General features: G+C 34.9%; 1 protein-coding gene across 3 annotated transcripts in view; it reads left to right on the top strand.

Moving 5' to 3' along the window:
* The window catches only part of DPH6 (diphthamine biosynthesis 6), a 385,926-nt gene that overhangs the window by 332,792 nt on the left and 28,993 nt on the right, over positions 1-24,141 (top strand). Inside the window, exon 10 of one of the 3 annotated variants that reach the window (XR_010109896.1) lies at positions 11,366-11,566. The gene's annotated coding sequence lies outside the window, so the exon portion shown is untranslated. Of the gene's footprint in view, positions 1-957; positions 5,976-11,365; positions 20,364-24,141 lie in introns of those variants that run through there. The other 2 variants (XM_063596530.1, XM_063596531.1) reach the window with 2 other exon arrangements.

Below are 24,141 nucleotides of genomic sequence, written 5' to 3'. Positions count from 1 at the left end.
GTCCACATGGTGATAACTCTGCAGACACAGAGTGCATGAGCTTGGTACTATGGTGGCCTTCACCTAGGATACCTCAGAGACCCTTGAGACCCAGGCTGAGAATTGTCACAGGAGTGGAGCCACTGCAGAGTTCCCACCAGGGCAGTACTTAGTGGAGCCATGGGGGTGCGGCCTCTGCAGAAAGTCCCTGTCAGGGAAGTTCTTAGTGGAGCCATGGGAATAGGGCCACCCCTAAGACCCCAGAACTATAGAACCACCAACAGGTAGCCCCAGCAATTCAACCTGTGATAGCTGCTGCATGAGCAGAGCCCAGCAAAGCCATAGGGGTGGGACTGCCTGAGGCCTAGGGGGCGCAGCGCCTACCCTAGTGTGTTCAGGAGGCAGGACATGGAGTCAAGAAAGATTACTCTGGAGTCTTATGATTTAATGTTGTTTGCTCTTTTCCCCCTTTTGGAATATGAATATTCATCTTTTGCCTGTTCCGCCTTGGTGTTTTGGAAGCTTGTAGCATGTTTTGATTTCACAGGCTCATAGCTGGAGAGGAATTTGCCTTGTGATGAATTATGCCTTTAATCTCACCCACAGATGATTTAGATGAGACTTTGGACTTAGACTTTTGAGTTGATGCTGGAATGAGTTAAGACTTTGAGAGCCGTTGGGTTGAAACGAATGTATAAGTTTTGGGAGGCTAGAGGTGGAATACTTCAAAAAAAATTTTTTTTTCAATACTGCCCCTTGTGTTGGTGGTAGAATACTATGTTTTGAATGGTTGGTTGTCCTTTCCAGAGTCATGTTGAAATTTAATTACCATTGCAACAGTTTTGGGAGATAGGATCTGTAATAATTAATTAGACCAGGATGAGTCCACCCTTATGAATGAACTAATGCTATTATTGCAGAAGTGGCTTTACCCCACTCTTGTTCACTCCTGTCTCCTGCCTCTTTGCCCTTTCACAGTGTGATGCCTACCAACATGTTATGATGCAGCAAGAAGGCTCTCACCAGATGGTGGCATCTTTATAGTGGACTTTTCAGCCTCCAGAACTGTGAGTTCATTCATGAGGGTGGAGTCATCATGGTCTAATTAATTATTACAGATCCTACTACGAGCCAATTCATTTCTGTTCTTAATAACTTACTCAGTCTGTAGTATTCTGTTACAGCAGCATAAAACAGACTAAGACACTCATCAATTGTAACAAATCTACTACACTAATCCAAAATGTTAATAGAGGAAACTGTGGGGAGAGGTTGGGAGGTGATGTGGGACCTCTTGGTATTTCCCACTCAACTTTTCTGTAAACGTAAAACTGCCCTCCCAAAATAGTCTATTTTTAAAAAATAAAAGTAGTCAAAAATCTAAAAGAAAAAAATTATAGTAGACAGATATATGATATCACAAGTATAGTAAAATGTTAATAGTGGTAGTGTATGTGGATGTTCCTTATTATACTCTGCTTTGTGTTTGGCATTTTTCATAATAAATGTGTAACAAAGTCATTGTGGGTAATATTAAAAGAAAGCTTAGCAGAGTAAGGTTCAGTTGAACCTGTGGGACTTAATTCTAATTCCATTATGGATTTCTCATATGATTCTACTAAAAAATGTAACTTGATTTAACTACTTGAATTACTTATCTAAATTATGAAACCCAGTTGGCCCTGTCTTCAGAAACTAGAATCCAGATAAAATTACCTATTGTTTGTGATATTAACATGTATTATCCCATCAGCAGAAGAATCTGAGCAGTGCATTGTAGTTTTTTTAAACAATATTGATGATATGGTAGTAGAAACTGAACAGCTACTCCCTGGACTTTGTCAATGTACTTGTTATGACTTAGCACTGTTTTATTTACCATCCAAAAACATATTTTTTATTACTCACTGCAACATGACAATAATTCCAGTTTTGAGTGGTGTATATTTCTCATTATGAATCTAAATACACAGAACATTTGCTCTGTTTTCAGTCACTAGGCTGCGTGAAAATGGTGTATTAAAAATAGTCTGACATATTTGCATATTTATCTGTATTAAAAGCGTCATGAAACAGTTATTGCAGATACACAGCTGTTGCTTTTCAACTATTTTTTAAAGGAACTATATCTGCTCTCCTATATAAAATACATACATTTTCAAAAGTATCGTCTGAGCCAAGTGAATTGCAAAGCCTTAAAGAGGAAAGCTTATCTCAGAGAATTATAAATTTTTAGTCACTGTGTCTAAATGATAAATTTTTAACCTAAAATGATAAACTTGTTCCTTTGCCAAGTCAGATATTATGCATTGTAAACAGAAAGTAATTCTGGAAGCTCCTACAAATTATGGCTGCATTTCAGCATAGAGGCTGTTTACCTACTCTACAGAGCACATAAAAGGATGCTGCTTTATATCAACCACATTACGGAAGAGAAGACTACACTTTGTGACTTAAAATGACAGTTGCTCTTGTAATGTAAAGAAATTTTTATTTTAAGAGCATTTTTAAAATATCTTCATGAAAGACAATAGTATCATCTTTCTTTTCAATTAAAAAGAAAACTGTATGCCTCTGGAATCCTAGCTACTATCATCTTAGTAGTTGCCAGAAAAGGACCCTGATTTAAAAACAATTCTAGTGACTTTCATTATTTTTTAAGGATTTCAATATGGACTCTCTTGGTGTAAGAAAACATACATTTTTTTTCAATTCTATGATCATATCAGGTTCAGTTGATTGTCATATAATTCAAATAAACACCAGACATTCTCATTTTAGTATCTTAATTACACTGCTTGTTTTTTTTTTAATAAAAAAAAAAAAAGCTTTAAGCATAGTTGAACAAAAGATCTCACCTTTCATAATTCAGTTTCACCATGTTAGCTAAATAAGAGAGTCCAAAGAAGAGAGGATTATCATATGTTAAATAAAAAGTTGGCCACTTTGTAGCATTAATCCTATTAGAAAAAGATAATTTCTGTCTAACTTAATCAGTAAGAAGTCTTTATTGCCCTGAGTATTAATTGATTAGGTTCTCATTAAGGTCAAAAGTACACTTGACTGACCACAGGCAGCCAATTAGCAAATTGTCAGCCATGCTTACTTATATTGACTGAACATAATGGTAGTTATTTGACTGTCAAGTCAGAAGGTCACTGAATCTTTTGTGCACTTTGCCCTCTGAAAGGGCAACAGTCATTCAGACCCCAGAATGCATTCATAACAAAGATTTAGCTTATTACTTATTGACTTAAATCACCCTTAGAAAAAGGTGTTTCGTTCTCTTTGAACAAATACTATATTATTTCTTTGTAAAATACTTGAAGTTTGGTTGAAATCCTGTGGTTGATTGTGTCTGAGGATTTTTGTTCAGCAAGCAGCTTGCACTTGAAACTCTAAATAGCTTTTTAAAGAGCAGATCGATCCAATGACTACAGTTGGCCCTCTGTATCTGTGGGTTCTGCATCTGTGGATTCAACCGAGGACTGAAAATATTTGAAAAAAAATGTTGTGTCTGTACCGAGCACGTACAGACTTTATTCTTGTGATTACTCAGTAAAAAAAATACAGTATAACAACTATTTACATAGCATTTACTTTGCATTAAGTATTATAAGTCATCGAGAGATGACTTAAAACATACAGGGAGGATGTGTGTATGCCATTTTATATCAGGGACATGAGCATTCTCAGATTTTGGTATTCAAGGGAGACTCTGGAACCATTCCCCCACTGACACCAAGAAAGAACTGTATATCCCTTTGCAATATAAACTTTTCTCCTGCTATGTGGCTTTGCTCTAATTGTAGCAAGTTGGGCACACAGTTGCTGAAATGGCTCTGGGACACCAGTCTCAAAGTTAACGGTTAGAACCATATTTGAGGCTCACATTAATAAGGACATTGGTGGCCGGGTGCAGTGGCTCACACCTGTAATCCCAGCACTTTGGGAGGCCAAGGTGGGTGGATCGCCTGAGGTCAGGAGTTCAAGACCAGCCTGGCCAACATACTGAAACCCCATCTCTACTAAAAATACAAAAATTAGCCGGGCGTGGTGGCAGGTGTCTGTAATCCCAGCTACTTGGGAGGCTGAGGCAGGAGAATCGCTTGAACCTGGGAGGCAGAGGTTGCAATGAGCCGAGATCCGCCATTGCACTCCAGCCTGGGCAACAAGAGCAAAACTCCGTCTCAAAAAAATAAAAAATAAATAAATAATAAGGACATTGGTATGCCTTCTAAATATCCACTGCTGACATGGGAGATTGGATATTTGCTGCCAATCACAGGAGAAATGAAAATGCAAGGTTATCTAATCTAAACCTAAATTTTTGCTTATACTTCAAGTGATTTTTATCATCATAAAGCATTGCACCTAATTTATATGGTGGTGATGTAACTAGTTACATTTGTTAGCATTTTATTTTTAAAATTTTTTTCTATTTGTCCTCCTCTACTTAACATTATTATCACTTACATTTGCTATTATTGATTCAAATATCACTGATGATTCCATGAGTTAGATTTTAAGGAGAAAATACTTTTGTTTAGCACACCACTTTTACAAGTTGTGTCTCTAGATCAAATAGAAACCCATGAGTCAGCCTAGGTCCTTTCCTTTACATTCTGTCCTCCCCAAATATACATCTCATCTAGAATCACACGCCATCAGTTCTACTTACTGAATATTGCCAGTAGATATAAGGGCCCTCTATGTCAACCCACTGCCATTGCCCCAGTTCAGCAACTTGTTTTTTGATTGATCAATTGTGGTACCTTTTTACTGGTTTTTCCAAATGATTCAATGGCCCTCTTGGCATGAATGTCTTCCCACTAGACTATTTATTCAGAGTAGGAATGGTGTATTTTCATATTAAATATCTAGCAAAGAGTTCAGTGCTCAGCACATATAGGCACTTGGTAAAAATTTACTGATTAAATAAGTAAACGACCATAATTAGTTTTATGCTACATATAACTGTAACCTGTGATAGAATAATTTGTTATAATTTAAGAACTCATTAATCTCTTTACTAGTATTAAATTATTCATTAGTAATTTATCAGACTATTGTAAGAAGCAATAAGTTTTAATTCAGTCATGTGACTAAACCAATAGCATTGAATATGAAAATAAAGTGAGAGTCAGAGTTGAAGAAAAAATTACTGTTATAATTCATGAATAATTAAGCTACCAAGTATATAAAGAAAACAAATCTATATACTATCAAAACTTTTGCTTTGTTTGTGAGATCGTATGGTTTTCAAATGATTCAACATTAGAGATTAACAGTGACTATTGGTATATTGTCTGCAAAATACTAAGCATTCTATATACAGATAGCATAATTGTCATTTCACAGATAAGAAAACTGGTTTCACAGGGTAACCTGTCCAAAGGCCCACAACCCAGGTCTTGCTGGCTCTAAAATTCAAGCTCTATCTACCATGCTAATCTGACTCTAACTTTGCATTATTCTTTAGAATTTTGGAAAAGCTATTTAACTCTCTGAAACTGTACTAACTTTGCTGAAACTGTACTAAATGTACAGAAACTTTCATATCCAATGTTGGATCAAGTACTAGAGCCAAAGATAAGAAAAATGCCTATGGAAATTAAAAGTAATATGACTTAGTAGTTAAGACTGCACAGGCACTGCCATCAAACATCCTTATAATTGTGTCCCAGGTTTGCCGTGTCCCACCTGTGAAACCTTGAGTGATTTACTTGACTTCTCCAAGTTCCAGTGCACTTGTCGTTAAAATAGGTATAATAATAGTGCCGACAGTGGCTTTGTGAGAATCAAATGAAATTATGCAGGTAAAATGCCTAGCACATTAAATGGCATATGATAATGGCTCAGTAAATGGTAGCTGTTGTTAAGGATTTTCAGCTGGGTGTGGTGTAATCCAAGCACCTGTAATCCAAGGCAGGAAGATTACTTGAAGCCAGGAGTTTAAGACCAGCCTGGCCAACAAATCAAGACTCCATCTCTACAAAAAAAATTTTTTTTAATTAGCTGGGTGTGGTTGTGCACGCCTGTGTTCCCAGCTACTTGGGAGGCTGAGACGGGAGTAAGAGCCCAAGAGTTTGATGCTGCAGTGAGCTGTGATCACACCACTGTACCCCAGCCTGGGCAACTGAGTGACACCCTGTCTCTAAAAAAAAGATTTTCCACCAAAATAAATAGTTTAGGTTATATGTACTTCCTTATTCTATGTTAAATCTGTGTGTTCTGGTATTGCAAACTTTTATGAGTCATATATTACTCTGACATCTAGACAATCATCTGTTCATAAATTCAAATTAAAGATAAGTTATATAAATATTTGTTAGGGACTCTTGACTCTGACATTCTCTACCAAGTGGGCAAGTGGCACAGAGAGTATCTTGTGCATTTGCCCACTTGGTAGGTAAGTCAACTGTTCCTCTTCCCTCATGATGCTTCTTAAACATGCCATAAAAGGCACTAATGGTAAACTATTTGGTGAATTATTGCACAAGATGGTGTTATGATAATTCACATACTCAATTCACAGGTGGAGCAGAGGGCTGGCCTAATCTGACTTTCATGTTACAAGGATCACTCAGGTACTGGGTTGAGCATAGATTCTTGCAAGAGTAGAAGCAGATGGACCGATTAAGAAGTTGTATCCAGGGCCAAGCGTGGTGGCTCACACCTGTAATCCTAGCACTTTGGGAGGCTGAGGCAGCTGGATCACCTGAGGTCAGGAGTTCGAGACAAGCCTGGCCAACATGGTGAAACCCCATCTCTACTAAAAATACAAAAAATTAGCCGGATGTGGTGGTGATGCCTGTAATCCCAGCTACTCGGGAGTCTGAGGCAGGAGAATCACTTGAACCCGTGAGGCGGAGGTTGCAGTGAGCTGAGATCGTGCCGCTGCACTCCAGCTTGGGTAAGAAGAGTGAAACTCTGCCTCAAAAAAAAAAAAGTTTTATCCGTGATCCAGATGAAAAATGATAGTGGCTTGGATCAGAGTGGTAACATTGAACATGATGAGAAGTGGTTGGATTGTGGATATATGTTGAAAGTAGAACAGTATATCCTGGCAGATAGAAAGTGGGGAGTAATAGAAAGAAAGGATTAGAGGAAGATTCCAAGGTTTGGGGCCTGAGCAACATAAAAACATGAGAAGGAGGAAAATCCTTCCTTATGTAGTTTGTGCTTCTAATGATTCTATATATCATCTCTGTTTTAGCTTTCATTCTACTCTCCAAACTGGTGAAGACTCAACCAGTTCTAGTGGCATTGTGAATGCTCTTAGTAAATTCAGAGTAGCCCTATGAAAATCACTTTACTAGCTGTCACTTTTGAGGACACCACCACCTGTAGTACTGAATGAACAATGTAACATCAACATGAGGAGACTTGGGACACCCAGAAGAATTAGAAGACATGGCCTCTCTCTTCTTTAAGCTTTTTTTTTTTTTTTTGAGACGGAGTCTCGCTCTGTCGCCCAGGCTGGAGTGCAGTGGCGCAATCTCAGCTCACTGCAAGCTCCGCCTCGCGGGTTCACGCCATTCTCCTGCCTCAGCCTCCCGAGTAGCTGGGACTACAGGCGCCCGCCACCACGTCTGGCTAATTTTTTGTATTTTTAATAGAGACGGGGTTTCACCGTGTTAGCCAGGATGGTCTCGATCTCCTGACCTTGTGATCCGCCCGCCTCGGCCTCCCAAAGTGCTGGGATTACAGGCATGAGCCACCGCGCCCAGCCTCTTCTTTAAGCTTTATTGTGTATTTCACCACGTAGGATAGGTAAGCACTGCGTGGGTTTGGACCTTAGGCACAGGGCCTGGGGGTGGCAGTTGGTGCTTTCAGTTGACTTTGGATCTTTGTGTGATGTAATTGGGGTCCAGGTGAGATGGCTTTGGGGAAGCAAGGCCAAGAAATATTAAGTCTCAAGAGTTCAGCCAATCAGGAGGAAAAGACCTGTCCCAGGATATTGTGTATATTTTTCCAGTTAACTGAGAAGATATTCTTAGACCTTTTTTTCTAAATATTTAAGAAAAGCCTGCTATGGCCTTAAAGTACTAACATCAGGTCTAGTGGGGAGGTGGGGGAAAGATTAATATATATGAAGAGAAATACAAATAAGTGTAAACAAGCATAAAAACGTGTGTTATAACAAAAGTTCATATCTACAATGAATTATCTTTATTATGCTTTTTCCTTCTTTATTTATGGACTTAATTTGCTGTCATCTTAGGCAACTACTGTTAACGGTATCTCATTTGATAATTTGATGTTGACATCTCTCTTTTTTCTAAATTTAGTTGAATGCAAAGAGAAGCTTTGAAATGCAAATAAGAGATCATTTCCCCTGCCCTTAAGAAAGGTTGGAACATGACAAACCTTGAATCAGTCTTGGAAAGAATCATGTAATTACAGGAAAGTGTGAGAATTCCAGGCCTGACCTCAGACAGCTAAGGACTAGCTATACATGAAATGCAGACTGTGGCTAACTTTAATTCTTTCCCAAATCAGATTTTCATGAGACATTTTCAGTTCTTTCAGTGAGGCAAATGAATTTCTTTAATATTTTACATATCCATTGTTAAAATTCAATGCAAAAACAACTCTAATGTCAAATATAAATTATTTTGTTGTTAAGTTTAATTTTGAATAATCTTCTTCTCTTTTCTTTGGCATTAGAACAAATTGCAATTACTGAAGTCCAAAGAATTATAAAGCACTATTTAAGCATTTACATTAGATATCAAAATTGAAGAATACAAAGACTAGTTTATTAATGGAGTAAAGTTTCTGAGATAAGACGGAGCCAGTTGTAAAGGTTTTAGGAAGGAAGTACAATACTCAGTTTTAGAAGGAAAGGAGACAACACGATTTGGCAATGACTTAGACTCTTATCATAAAAAGTACTATTTCAGTTGTCTTTATAATTCAACCTAATAATATGCTTTGCTCTTTAACGAAAAGTATATTTCCTATATCTCTATGGGTACACTTCTCTGAGACTAAGCAAACTATTTGTAAAGGGTGATTGAATTGAAGAGGAATCATATTTTTTTAAACGATCTTTCCCCTGCCCTTTGTATCACAGAGGCTGAATCGGTCCTGGGCACTCAGCATTCTCAGCATTGGATCAGCCCTAACCTGCTTGTATTTCTTTTGCTGCAGAGCATAGACCCATAATCCTGGATCAAACATGTTGAAGTCTCACTCTTCCATCTACTCAGGTTGACCTCTAACAAAATTCTGTTTTTCTCTCCATTTGTCTGTGAAAAGAGTTTTCATTCTAAACTCTTCCAATTTAACAAAGGGAAAAGGTTAACAAGAAAGTAAATCCCCCCTCCAAAAAAAAAAAGTGGTCCATAGTTTCCCACTGAATTGGAGCCAAAAACTCTGCCAGTTTCGCTCTCATATCTCCAAGCTGTAGCCTGACCCTTCATATGACCAGTGGGGCTTGTTGCACAAGATCTATCTGGGCGCCTTTCTAAAAGTGCTATCTTCGTCCATATTTCAAAACACTCACAGATATTTTATCATTAATTAGTATTCATATTATGTCTCAAACAATCTGTTCAAGAATAGGGGAAGTGAACTAGTTGAACAGCTCTTCTGTTTGTCTGGTAATTAACATGGATGATGTATGTAGAGCCGAAGGCCTTATAAGGGGAGGAGGTGGTCAAGTGTTGGGCAGGTAATCCCTGGAACATTTAAATGCTTACCTATTTTGGATGCTGGGCTACTCCAAAAAAAATTGTACTTGGCAAACAGGGTGGGGAGACACAGGCCTTTTTAAAAATAGACCCATGCCTCTTTGATTCACAGCATCCTGGATTTGCTTTTCATCATGTTAACATGCCACTTGGGAGCTGGCTGGACTCCCTTGTTCAGTGACATATATTTCATAGTGTTTTTTTAAAAACCATTTGTTCTTTCAACCACAACATGCTTTGAATTTCTCTTTCAAATTTGAGGATGTATATATAGATTGATCAAAACAATATTTTTAACATTCCAAACAATTTAGAAAGATAGTGGATGGGTGTCAGTTAATGTATTATGCTCCTCTCTTCCTCCTCCCCCTCTTCAGCTGCTAATCTTAGAACTTGTGTGCCAAATTGTGTAAGATATTCTTCCAATAGCTACATGTGTGACTCTTTTGTGAGCTCTACAGACAGTTATGAGGACAGATTTGGAGTTGCATATGGGACTGTCACATGGTTTGATTTCCTTGTCTTCAGGCACTGAGATTTCTTTTCACTGAGCTTTAATACTGAGGAATTTTTAGTTGTGGTAAAAGTTTAGCAAAGTCTCTATTAAATAATTTACACATTCTGGGAATAGGGAAAGGAAAAAGTTTTTATTCACCACCACTCTGTATTCGGGATCTATATATACTAAATAGTTCATGTGTTTACTCTTTCCAATAGTGAAAAAACAGGGTTTTATCACAGAATTTTTATGAAAACCAGAAAAGAGTAAAGAGCCTTTATTATCTCCTTGCTCTTTTGGAGCAAGATCTAGTAAACGTCTCAACAGAAAAAGTAGCAGATGCTTTGTAAAAAGGTCTCATATCACTTATGTCCAATTATAGAGGCTGATTTGCAAAAAAAAAAAAAAAAAAAAAAGTGATCTATCTATGTCCTTAGGAGCCAAAAATTCCATGGCATTAGTCTGTGAAATGATAAGATGCAAATTCATTTTCAACTTTAAAGACACATATTTGAAATCTTGCTTTCATGACCTGAAACCCACAGCCCCCATCCCATAAACACAGTGCCACCCTTGAGGAACACACAGACTTGAAGGAAGATCTTTCTCCTAGTCCTATTTTAAATGTTCCTCAAGGATAAATAATATCCTAGTAAGATCTGTGTCCAATTAATTGGGGCATATATTATGATATTATAAAAGTATTAGTCACATATACTCAGAACTAATTCTTTTAAGGCCCAGCATGTGACTGGGTTTTAAAATAGTGCATGACTGTTTATACACTATTTAAAATAGTGTATGACATATGAAGTAGTGTATGACTGTTCATCCTTGTATTAATTTTGCCCTCTAAAACAAATACAGTGGTTAATTATTCCCGCTGTACCTTTATTGGTCCATGAGTAAACTCAGTCAACTTTGTTGCACTGGGGGCAAAGTCTTAATTCAGAAATAATAATGATGGCTAATAACAATATAATAATAAATTGCTACATTTCTTGATTCCCTGCTCTGGCTCTAAACTCTATATAATAGATATTTTATATACATCTAATCCCCAGAATAACCTACCAAAGTAGATATTATCACCATTTGTCCAGTTAAGTAAGAACTCGGGTAATAGCTTGAATGAAGAGAGTAGTGTTTTCTTATTTTAGTCCTTAATTTCCCTTTCCTGTATCAGGTTGGAGAAGTCCTGTATCTTACTGGGCAAATTGCCCTGGTACCTTGCACAATGAAATTTGTTCGTGGTGGAATACAAACAAAAGCTACTCTGTCCTTAAGCCATACCCTGAAAATCCTGGAAGCTACACATGGAAGCACCAGACTTCAGCACACTTTCATGGCTCTGGATACCTGGCAGAACTTAAAGACCCATTAAAAGGTACCTACAGTATCTATTTTATTTCTAGCCTACCAAAGAGCAATTTATGAAAAGCTTTTATTCAGACAATATCAAGTCTCAGTGCACTTGATAAGGGTTTGAACTAAATCTGGAATAGTAAGGTTTGATTGAGCTATTGTGTTCTGCCTTGTAATTGGCTGTGCACAATTGAGAAAGAAAATTACTTGATAGAAACTTATAGTCATCACTAATTTTATCTTAATTCCCCAATGCAATAAGTTAAGAGTTCTGTACAAGAAGCTTAAAGTTTTTAGAAACTGTTGAAATATACTATTTAAAAATATTTCTGCCCATGTATCACATTATACTTTCTGGTGAGGGAGGCAATTTTTCTGATATTTTATTCACTTGTGCTAAGATTCATCTTATTTCTCCAAGAACATTTAAAAAGGACCACATTTTTTCCATTCTTCTAAAATAGTAACTGAGTTTTTGTTTTCTAACATGATATCTGTGCCCTGGTGTGGGGTTGGAACTTTTAGTTATCCCACAGATATCAAAAGTAGTTTCTGAAATATATTGACTTTAGAATATGCCATAATTTATACTATCACATCATCAGAAAGTAAGACTTTTAAGTTAAACAATTGAGTAAGCTGATGATTAGAATATAGAAGGAACAAGAATCTGTTCTTTGTTGAGGTTAAGAACTACATTAGCAATACCATCATTATTTGCAGATAATATTATCTACCTAGTAAACCCATGAGACATGAACTATGAGAAAAATTAATATGAGTTAAATAAGATTGCTAAGTAAAAAGGAAATATAACAAAAATCTTTTATCTTCTAACTATCAGCAGTAACCAACTTAAAAAATATAATAGGGGAAAAAGACCACGTGCACAGTAGCATGAAAACTATTAAGAAATTTCAGGACTGCTCTAAAGAAAACCATAAATCTTTCTGGGAGGATGACACATTTAAAAAGTGAAAAGATATACCTTGTTTCTGATTTAAAATAATTTAAAGATACCTGCTTTCTACAATTTTATTTTTAAAATAAATTTAATTTTATTAGAATCAAGTCTCCCATGGAATACACTTAACAAAATGGTTCTGAAGTGGATATAGAAAAGAATAAAGCTGGCAAAAACAGCCTGAAAGTTTTTGCCAAAAGAAGAAATAAGAGGGGTATGGGGAAAGAGAGGAGGAAGAATAAGAAAGTCTTACACCGCCAGATATTAAAATATATTGTAAAGATACAATTAAAATCATGTAGCACTGGCGTCGTAACAGATAAGAATCAGTGGCTCAAACACGACATTTCTCTAAATTATGTGCTTTCACATTTGTGGAAGTGCTAGTGTCTCTTTTGATCAGAAGGGAAGATGAGGTCATGCTGCCTCTTTCAGATTTGGCAAACCTTTTTTGGAGTTAGTACCCTGGTTTTCCTGAATGAGCCTTCTAGATGCTGCACCTGCTAACAGGTGGAGTTTGCAAGCAGTCAGCTCTAGCTGCCTCTTAATTTGATGATGACACTTGTGGTTTTAATGAATCTGATTGTGTCTAAGGCTTGCTTGCATATCTGAGAGTCTTTTCCCATAACTCCTGGGGTCTATGGAATTCTTGTAAATGTTGCTTTCTTCAATTGATAGAGAAAATACTTTCTGAATTTGTGCTTTATTTTAATTTATTTTTGCTGCGGCTGACACATTTGAAATTGAGTTATTTCACAGAATCTCCCCCGCCACCACCTCCAGGGACTTCGTTTGGTATTCAATGTAAGCTAAAAATAAAATGATATAAAATTTCAAATTATTTAAGCTAAATTTAAGTTTTACTATAGAGTAAACATATTTATTCATAATGTATTTCTTCTTACTTATCCACAGATGTGGATCCCAATTTAATATGAGTTTCACCAGTAAACAGTTTGTAGAATATTTTCAGTGAGGCTAGTAGGCAAAACAAGTTCTGGTCATCGTAATAGAGCTTGAAAAATAAAGGTAATTTCTAGGCATGCCAACTATACTCATCTTATAACTAAATGTATTGCAAATTCCCACATCAAAAAGAAAATTTGAGAATTCCAGTTAGTGGTATTTAATTTCCAGTTTAGTTAATGTCAAGTTAGGCACTACTTACAGTAATCTGCTACAGAATCATCATCTGTCATTATTTTAAGAAAATACATTTATAGCTAAGAAGAAAATTAGTTTGGGAAAGATCATTTTGCTCAGTTGAAATCTATAGACTATATTGCAAGATATAAAGAATGTATCTAATTTTGCTTTAAAAACAACTTGCTATTAGAAGTTAAATTATCATTTTGTAATTTTCTATGAAGTGAAAGAAAAGTGTTTTTAATTTAGTTACCCCTGCCTAAAGGATATTCTCATGGGGATGATTATTATAGTAATAATAGAGTGTATTCTTATTGGAATGATTATTACAGTAACCAAAACATATCATAATAAGCCATTATACTCTTTCCAGGAATCTTTTGGTTCTTTGGTTTTCTTTGGAGGTGATAAGTGAGTACAGGACTGACACAATATTATTCAACATGCAGATACTTTTTAGGATCATAATGTTGGTTGTTTTTACTAATTCAGGCTGGGCTTGATGGCTTATGCCTTTAATTCCAGCACTTTGGGAGGCCAGGTGGGAGGATCCCTTGAGCCCAGGAGTTCGGGACCAGCCCTGGCAACATAGCAAGACCCTGTCTCTACAAAAAAATCAAAAAATTAGCTGGACATGGTGGCACACACCTGTAGGCCCTTCTACTTAGGAGGCTGAGGTGGGAGGATCACTTGAGCCTAGGAGGTCACAGCTGCAATGAGCTATGATCGCACCTCTGCATTCTAGCCTGGGCAACAAAGTGAGATTCTATCTTAAAGAAAAAAAAAAAAAAGCTTTACTAAATTGATTTGACAGTTTCAAATTAAGTATTATCTTGTGTTTCTCCTTTTTCCATATCTTTTTAATGGCAGTGTCATATGATATGATGGTTTTATGAGTTGTTATACCTCATTCATCAGAGTAATCAACGGGGAAAGGAGGCTTATGGGTTGTAGTCCATTTGTATTGGATAGGACAGATGGCATTATTGATAAATGGAAAAATTCCAAATATTTATTGTATAATAATATTACAAGGACTCTGAATTCTGAATTTTAATACCTTTAGTTTCTAAAGTAATTGGCAAATAAAGTAATTTATTTAGTTACCATGTATCCATTTAATCATATCAGTGTGTGAATTTAGCATTAATTATCTTTCAGTTAATATGTGGTGGGTATTTCTCTTTCAAGGCTTTGTGCTTACTTATCTGAATTCTGACTAAGCTATCACTTTGGTCTTGAGTATTTTAAAGTTAAAAACAATATTTGGAGCAGGCACTTACTAAGTTCAGGATAGGATCTCAGAAGTGACAGAAGCAAAGATTCCACGGCATTTCCCCTGCATTATCACCTTTGTCCTGTAGGAGGCAGAGAGGGAAAGAGCAGTCTTAGGTTTCTTTACATTTGCCTCTTGCATAAGTTTCTACTCTCAATAGATTTCCTAAAATTATGTTCTAATATAACTGTGGACATAAGGACATAATGATGTGATTCAGGTTCCAATTAAATTTTATTTTCTCAATTTGGAATTCAGTCATTTGAAGAAGGGTTAACGCTGGTGTAGTATCCTTAATGTACCAGCCTCCAAAATGTTTGGCATCATTCCAAAATCATATTCACACTAGTAAAAATAAACAAAATCCAGAGGACTTCACTTTTTATCATATATATTTTTGTATTGTTTAAATGCATACTAGAAGCATATAGCCATGCCTTATTTTTGCAATCACAAAGTTACAAATGATAGTTTTAGTCATTCTAAAACTTCTATTACCATTGCTTTATTTCTTAAATACTACCAAATCTGTTACTGAAGTCTGACACGTGTTTAAAGACTGCTAGGAGCTCTCTGATAGTACCTCAAGGTGGCTTGCTATTTTATTTAGAAAGCAATATAAGTTATTTAATGGTAGTGACCACTTTTTCCAAACTAAGAATCAATACATATTGCCTAACAGTGGGATTATTTTTTAACTTGTGGATTTGTTATTGTGAAAATATTACAAAGGTTAGAAACTAAAGGTTTTTACATGTAGTTATAAATTTGTTATTACCTTCATTTATGACTGACACCACTCAATTCTCAGTATTTATTCTAGCACACTGTCTTGCACATAGCAAAAACTCAATCTTGATTGCTATATTGAGAAATAAAACAGAATGGTGTACATCCAAAAAGACAATTGGAAATATAAAAATTTAGTTATATGCTTTCAAAATAGTAGTGTAATCCCACTAATCAAATAGAAACTTTATACTAAATTTTGATAAGATCAGTCATTTTAAAGGATTCTTATAAAAATAGACTGTGTAAATTATATTGAAAGAATAAGTTGGCCAAGTTTTATTTAATTTAAAATATCTTATAGTGTTCAATGGGCCAAGAGGATAAAGTAAGTTAGATCTACGTAAACATATCCCATTCAAGGTAGACTCTGCTGTATGAGTTAGGTCAAAATAACAGCAGTTGTGTTCCTACTGCCCTGGCAAGTACAAATGGACAAAATACACCCTGATAACTCCAGATACCTTCAAAACTCTAGGATACTTCAATGATTAAAATGGCATAGAGAATATTCTGATAGAACTCTCAGGACCAATAATAAACCAACAAAAAGACCAGCATTCATTGAATTGGTATGGAATTTGAAATATTCTACATGTATTTTGTTTTTTAAAAAAATCAAACTCTAAGTAATACAAAAGGCATGTGTATTTTGTGGTTAATAAAGCCTTTTATGTCCTTTATTTATGGAATCACATATGTGAGTGCTTTCCAATAGAATTCAGGAAGAATTTTTGCTCTGAACTTTGTATCTACACTTGCAGCCCTTAACCTTCCCTGATCTTTTCTCAATTTCTCGCTGTCTGTGTTTCTCTTTCTTCCTTTGTCTCTCTTCCTTCTGTATTCACTTATACATTGAGAGACAGCAAAATGCAGACAGACACAAACACAGCTATTACTTTGAATAACCAAACAATAAAACTTCCTCGCAGGCAACTCTTCAATGTGGTTATGTTGTGGTTGTTTTAGGAAGATTTCATTTCTCCCCTATTATTTTAAATTTTGTATGTTGGGAGAGACTATGTTATATCACTTCTTTGAAGGAGAAAAGAAAAAGTCTAGAATGGAGGAGTTTGATTACATTTATAGTGATTCAATTACTCCTTTTACTGTATTTTGCTAGAGGTTTTTCTCATGAAAGTTCTTATCCAGAGTTTTGGGCATAACCCATCTTGTCCCCTCAAAAAAGATCATACGTTCCTAAAAATAAGACATGAAAACTACATCTCAGCATTTAATTTGTGTTCTTAGAATTATATATGGCCTCCAACATTTTTTTAGACAAACTAAGAATATTAAAATTGCATTTCAGATAACCAAGTCCTGGATGAAAGCAAATTTTTCTTTATATTTTAAGGGCACTAGAATATGTATCCAACTAATCTTCTTTAAAGATGTCATATGCTTACAGGGGAAATAATAAGAGGACACCCAATAATAAATTTCTAAATTTAGCCCTGAGTTATTTGGACTTTGCTTTAATCAAATTTATCTGAAACAAATTTTTTTCCAAGCCTTAATTTCTGAAGACAGGATGATAGTAATTGATCATGCTGCTGAATACAAAATAAATTTTGGCATATTAAGGCAGTGTATAAGCTGACATTCTTTAACAAAAGCAGCCTGTCAACTATGGTGCACTTAAGTACAGGAAAGATTGATGTTTGCCAAATGTAAAATCAGAGAGAAGAAAAAATGTTTTCAAGTTTAGAGGATTGCTAACAATGAAAGAGAAAAATAAATAAAAATGTAGATGTACAATATTGTTATACCTTGTCAAGGAACTGTTAATTGAAAACAGGCCTCCTTTTTAAAAACATAATATAAGATCTCCACCAAAAGACTACTGAAGAGTCTGACAATTAATGAAAAAGTAGAATTTTAAAGGTACAAAGTGATGGCTGACATTAACAAAAATTGTGCTGTTACATTATCAAAATGCTATGCCCTAGATTGCATTGTCAGTGCTTTCCTACAGATTAATTAACATAATTGGTTATGCTGAGTTTTGAAAAATATCAGTATGAAATCATGTGATTCATAAATTTAATCATAAATTTAATAGCTAAAATACTCCATCATAATTTTAATAGCTAAAATACGCAGGTTGCTATTTATTTATTCTGCATATCAGGTTTATGACATTTATTTGGTAGCTATATATTGTTTTGAATTTGCAATAATTTGAGTTATTAAAATGCAGTTTACTTGTGATCCATGTTGAGAACATACGGTACATTCATATGACTAGGTAGCATTGGATCTTTCATCTCAGAGTGATATGTTTCATTTGTAGTGATTGTAATGAGAATATTTAACGTGGGTCAAATGGGGAATAGTGGCACCCTGGAAGTGCTTATAAATAAATTTCTTTTTTTTAAATATATCATTCCACAGTGGAATTGAAAAAGATTACCACTCCTTGTTTAAAGATGTTATATTGTTTTATTTGTGAATCCAATGAAATGTCTGGCAGAAAAGAACACAAATTGCTCAAATGAATTTTAGAAAATAAGACATCTGAATCAAGCAGTAAGACATTTTAAATACATGAGATACTATCAACAATGTTTACCTACAGAAAATAAGATATTTATATCTATATCTATATATATATAACTTTTAAAAACTAGTAATGTTTCCTTTTTATTCCCATGATGGAAAGTGAACAAAAATTATATTTATTTGCCCACAGACATGGGAAAGAAATACCTGGCAGAGCTATGTACCACAACAGATTTTTTTAGACTCCTTTTTCCCTGAAGCAGTCTTTTTATTTGAGCACTGTAAGTGATTTTCCATCTTTCTCACTGAAGTGCTCAGGTATATTAGCGCCTCTCTCCTTCTCAGGACATTGACTCTGTTAAAAGCAAGAGAAAATACGTTATTTCTGTGTGCTGGTTGTGTCTCCTCTCATGTTTAAAAAATAATAATAATTGCTGAACAAGATCAGCCTGCATACAAAAACTGACCTGTCACTGAATGACCAGATACTGAAAATGCATTTAAAAATTATATTTGATTGAATGGTATCACCTGATCTTAGAGAAAGATGCTGTACAAAAGAATGCTAGTGTCAATAAAATTCATTGAGCTCTAAATGATATTCTGAAACTGCTTTAGAGCTAAAACATATCCAGTGACTGCTCAGGGCTCGTTTACACTGTCTTGGAAGAATATGATAAGTTGGGTCAATGTTACAGGTGTAATAGGCTAAAATAATACATTTTCTAATACAGTTGCAGGCTTCTCCCCTAAGTGGAAATTTATTTATGTTGAGCACATTCTAGATTGGAAGCTTGTTTTGAATATTCCAATAAATACAGCAGTTACTTCAGGAAACACAGAACTTGTTGCTTCCTCTAAGAATTATTAAAGAAGGTGAGGCCTTCCATTTGGTAAACTCTCTGTGGTAACATGAAAGTTCTGCTGTATAGCCACCATCCTTGATCTTCTCAATACCATTAGGAGTGAATTAATACAGTTACTATTTATTGTTTATGCATGATGAAGGCCTTTCAAACGTGCCTAGAAAACAGCCACTATATTGTAAATAGCAGAGACAGTCTACATCAATATCTGGAATGAGGCAAGAATGCACAGAATTCTATATTTTAAGATTATATATAGATAGATTATATCTGTAATTTAAGATTATGCTGGAAGTTCTAGACAATTCAATACTGCAATGAACTTATAAAAGATGTGCTACAAAAAAGGAAAGAAAATTCTCATTTTCAGGAAATATATAATCAGGGCTTATTCACCCTATTTCAGAAGAATATGCTAAGTTGAGATAATGGGAATGGACTGACATAACAGACTTTTTCTAGTACGGTTTCAGGCTCCTACCTTACATAAATGTATAGTTACGTTGAACACATTTCAACATAGAAAAACCCAAATGGATCAACTAAAAAAACCACTTGTACTGAAAAGAATTAGTTAAAATGGCAGGATAGAAAATATATAATATATTTTAAATTTTTAAATTCATCACTATCTTGATTTGGGGGTGGGAAAGAAGAAAAATAAATTTGTGGTAATCTCAATTATAAAATATCCGATAATATCCTGAATAAGAATTGCACGAGACTCTTGTCTGGAAGGAATTATAAAACTTTATTGAGCAACATGCAAAAAGACAAATAAATCTCAAGAATTATGCTTCTAAATGGGAATATTGTAAAGATAGCAATTAATGTACAGGTATGCCTTTAGTATATCAGGCAAAATCCTAGTGGTATTATTTTAAAAACATGAAATAACTTTTTAAATGGTTAGGATTCAGAATAACAAAAGATAATTTTTAAAACATTATAAAGGGGAATAGAATTGATTAAATATGAAAATATGTTCTTGCACTACAATATTTAGAGTGGTATGGTACTACTGCACCTAGAATCCATACAAAGATCAATCGAATGGAACAGATAAACATAAAACTAACCCCAGTATTTCTATGAACCAAATAGGACTAAAGAATATTCCAATAATAGATAGGGTAGATTATCTGGTGAAGGATAATATAAGATTTTGCTAGAATTTGGGGAGAAAAAAAGAATGATACAATGAAATTCAGACATCAAGTATAATTTTTGCAGAATTTTAAATTAAATATAAATACTCATAAAATAGAAAAAATATGAAAATATTTGTACAGTATGAGCCTAGTCAGGTAAAATATCTGTGTATACATATGCACATGGAAAATCAACTGGTAAGTATTATACCAAAATGATAGAAATGGTAAAAAAAAAAAAAAAAAGGGAAATTATTGGTATAATTGCAGGTGATTTTAGTTTTCTTTTTTATATATTTTTATAATTTACAACTTTGTTCTTTAATTATAATATATTCTACAATTAGAAAAATAAGTTATTCTCTTTGGTCCTTAAAGCAATCATCATGTTATCCAAGTACATACCAAATATTAAGTATTTTTTACATAAAACAATTGCAGACTTGCTTCAAGATGATACAATTTTGTCATTTTTATTTTTATTATTTTTTTCTTTTTTTAATCCATGAACAGGTGCATGGATGTTGTTGTTTTTAATCTCCAGAATAGGAAGACTTTCCTTTTCTTCCTCCTTTATGGTATATAATTAGAATGAGAACTGGAAGCAGGGAGCACACAGCAATACTCACCATTGTCTTTCCAGCACCTAGCACAATGCCTAACACATAGTAGGCATGCAATAAATATTTGACTAAAGAAATAACTAATTAATTAATATAAAACTAGCCAATTTTCAAAGAATATTGATGAAATTATTCTTTCAAATAATCTTTTTTAATGTCAGTCTTTTTTTAGGATACAATCCAACAAAGGAGTTTCAATGCTAGTATCTAATGTAGACCAATTCAAAATGTTCCTGCTTTTATTTGTAGACCACCTCTCTAGACACAGTGTAGTGCAAAAAGCAAGATTTGAAAAGACCAAAGAAACATCTCACCACCTTCCATTTTGCCAGAATTCCATTTTGCCCCAGAATTCTGTAATCTTCCTGGGAAATTTTTGTTTGGAAAACAAATCTCCCTTAAATTATAACACCACGTATTGTTCCAAACCCTCTCTCTCTCATCATCTTTCTTTCTCTGTTTTCCCTAGAATCTCTGGGCATTTGGCTTGCAGATGGAGAACCCAAGCCAATTTCTTTTGAGGAGGTTTATTTCTTATTATTATTTCTTATTTATTTCTTATTTTTTTGGAGGAAGCCACAGTGACTTCCTCCATGGGAAAAGAGAGAGACCACTATACTGTACCTCTACCTTGGAGAGCTCAACTTTTAATTCTTAGAGAGCCATTTTGCATTAATAGAAACTCCCTGGGATCTGCACTGTAATGACATCACAATTTTGGATGCTCTCTAAGCCCTGGTGGCCTCATCTTGAGAGAGGTATTTTTTTTTCTTTCTTCCATTACATATGCACTCTCCTATTTCCAGGACAACAGTATTGCCCTGTTCTGTTCAGAGAGGTACTTTTCCCACCAAAAGCCATTTTGTCTTGTGTTGTAGTCAAATATCCCCATTCTTTTTTTTTTTTTCTGACATAAGCAATCTCTAGATAAAAACTTGATAATCTGTCATCTTTGATTTACATTTTAAAATAGCATGATATGAAAAAGAATCATTCTAGAAGTCAAGAAATTTGGATTCTTGTCCTTACTGTTTTTCTCTCAGCCAGATGTTAAAATGCATAGCAGTTAAATGAACTGTAGTCTCAATTTTTCTTAAGAAATATCTAAATATCTTCTACCTCCAACAATCTTTGATTATTTCATTAATTTTTTGCTCAATCAATGGCATTTACTGAATTCTTAATTTCCTAGTACTATGTAAGGTATTTATTTGGGATACACAAATGACTGAGATTCTCTTCCATTATACAAGATTCATTGCTTTCTTCATGAAACTGTGAGGGAGACAATTATTTTATAACTGAAATGTTTAATCTTGATTTCTGACTGAGCTTCTTAGGGACTTTTTAAACTAGAGCATTAAGTTTCATGATATCATTCTGTCAAGAAGACAACAAATTCGCTGGGCGTGGTGGCTCACGCCTGTAATCCCAGCACTTCGGGAGGCTGAAGTGGGTGGATCACCTGAGGTCAGAAGTTAGCCTAGCCAACATGGTAAAACCCCATCTCTCCTAAAAATACAAAAATTAGCTGGGCATTGTGGCGGGCGCCTGTAGTCCCAGCTACTTGGGAGGCTAAGGCAGGAGAATCGCTTCAACCTGGGAGGTGGAGGTTGGAGTGAGCTGAGATTGCACCATTGCACTCCAGCCTGGGCAACAAAAGTGAATGAAACTCCATCTCAAAAAAAAAAAAGAAGAAGACAACAAATTATTTTTTAAATGATTCCTGTACTTAAAAGTATTTGAAGTGTTACTATTTATAGGAATGCATTTATACTTTTATAATCACATCCTGGCTGTACTTATAGTAAGACGCTACCTATATTCATCTTGTAAGAATCACTTTTGATCAAGCAACTTTCTTGCATGATGATTTTTCAGATAAAGACTTTTGGGCCTGTTATGCTATTACTTTCAAAACATATGAAGATACACCTTTGGTGTCTTTTAAGAAAAACTTAGTACATTTCATATTTGTTCACCAGTTGAAATTGCTTTTAAAGGAAAGAATAGCCAGATTGCTTTCCAAGATGAATAGTACTGTCTTACACTTGACTCGAAGAGTAGAATAAATGAATAATTTTGTATGCAAGTTTCTTGGTTTACTTACAACTTTCTGCTAAGACTCCAGAGACCTTTAAGCAAGGATTCCACCAATTACATTTGTTGTCTGTATGTGTATATATTTTTTCCAGAAAGCATATGTTAGTAGGGCTATTAAGCAATTAGCTTCATGCATATAGATAGTTCATTTTGCACCAAACCATATGATGTGATTGGAATTTATAGAAAACCATCTTTCTTGCCAGAAATTGAGGCAAGTTAATTCTCTAGTTTGGAGAAGTATGGTCTTATGACTGCAATCTGTAGCCTTAAAAATTAGAAGCCTAGTATTCTTTATTTGATAGCTTAGAAAAAAATGAATAAAATATAAAAGTTTTGTTTTTATTAAATGGAAAAATTAGAAAAAAAAAAAAACAACTAGAGTACCTGGATCATATTGCATACTCACTAAATGTTTGTTAAATTGCAATAAAATAAAGCCAGCAGGGATTGAGATTAGTTTTGCTTGTTGTTTTTCTTTTTTTTATATAAAATATGTGCCATGAGGTCTTATGTCCTAGTCACATTTGGCTCTGAGCATTCTAGTCGTCTATGCAAAAAGGGAAATGCAACCAGTGACAAAATCTGTAATGTCCATGAGATAAAAACAAACTGGCTGCTCAGTAGAAGCCCAGCTATTCCTAGGGACTTAATAACTGTTTCCAGAATGAATGTATGGTGCTGAAATCTCAGAAAAAATTCCCGTTTGCATTTTAAGGAGGGCACTTGACTCTTCACTCAGAGCATTATGTGGCTATTTCTCAGACCAATGCCCAAGAGTAGTTCAGGAAAACTGCTTTTATGGGGGTGAAACAAAACAACTGCCTGATGATGTGACTTAATTCAAAAAACTTTCTGAAATACCTAGAAACCCTAAAGCAATAGATAGAGTGTATTTCAGGCATGTATACATATTCCATGTGTAAAATAAGATTCATTGCCACCCTTTGAAGCTCTAGTTGCACTTTACAAAAGAAGTGTGTTACTGTCTTGTCTCATTTTTATAGCACTCATATCCCTGGCCACAGCCATTAATCAGATTTTTTTTTCTCTTTTGGGGAGGCAGGGGATTATACCAAAAAGCCATGGAATGTCTACTACACGATGTAAAATTCTACATGATTGGCCTTTTGTAAATATTAAGCAAAACTAGTAAATCAAGATGATCATATTA

The sequence above is a fragment of the Pan paniscus genome, chromosome 16 (genome assembly GCF_029289425.2).
Source record: "Pan paniscus chromosome 16, NHGRI_mPanPan1-v2.0_pri, whole genome shotgun sequence".
NCBI lineage: Eukaryota > Metazoa > Chordata > Mammalia > Primates > Hominidae > Pan > Pan paniscus.
This window is presented reverse-complemented; position numbering and strand designations above follow the sequence as displayed.